This window comes from Tupaia chinensis, unplaced genomic scaffold, assembly GCF_000334495.1.
Source record: "Tupaia chinensis unplaced genomic scaffold, TupChi_1.0 Scaffold000627_1, whole genome shotgun sequence".
Lineage (NCBI taxonomy): Eukaryota > Metazoa > Chordata > Mammalia > Scandentia > Tupaiidae > Tupaia > Tupaia belangeri.
Window position 1 is genome coordinate 5,802,375 of NW_006160147.1, and position 578 is coordinate 5,802,952.

Genomic DNA, 578 nt, shown 5'->3' on the forward strand with positions numbered 1-578 from the left:
GCAGTCCAATAGGCCTGGTGCCCTTATGAGAAGAGGGAAAGGGACATCAGGGATACACATGCATAGAGGGAAAACCATGCAAGGACCCAGTGAGAAGCCAGTTGTTTGTTAGACAAGGTGAGACCTCAGGAAAAGCCAGCTCTGCTGGCATCTTGGTCTTGGACTTCAGCCTCCAGCACTATGAGAAAATAAAGTTCTGCTGTTTAAACCTTCAAGTCTAGTATTTTGCTCCTGGTCCCTCTTTGGGTGTAGATTCCCCCAGAGGTGGATTTTAGTGCAAGGTGTCTGTCGTGGAGGGGCACAGAGAAGTGAGACAGGGTAGGGAAGGAAGCCAATGGGGTACACTATCACCTCATGACCACTGAAGAGTACTGGCATGTGATCCACTGGAAACTCTGAGAGACAGCGAAGAACCCATGACGAATTTATCCCGTATATGGGGCAGAGAAGTCAGATGACTTTTCTTCCAGCTCCCCAGTTGTCACTGGTTGAGAACGACGTATGGCAGCACAAGACCACGACTCTCTTGTAGTTCTGACTTGCCCTGTATAGGCCCAAAGTGCTCCCAAGTGAGAAAA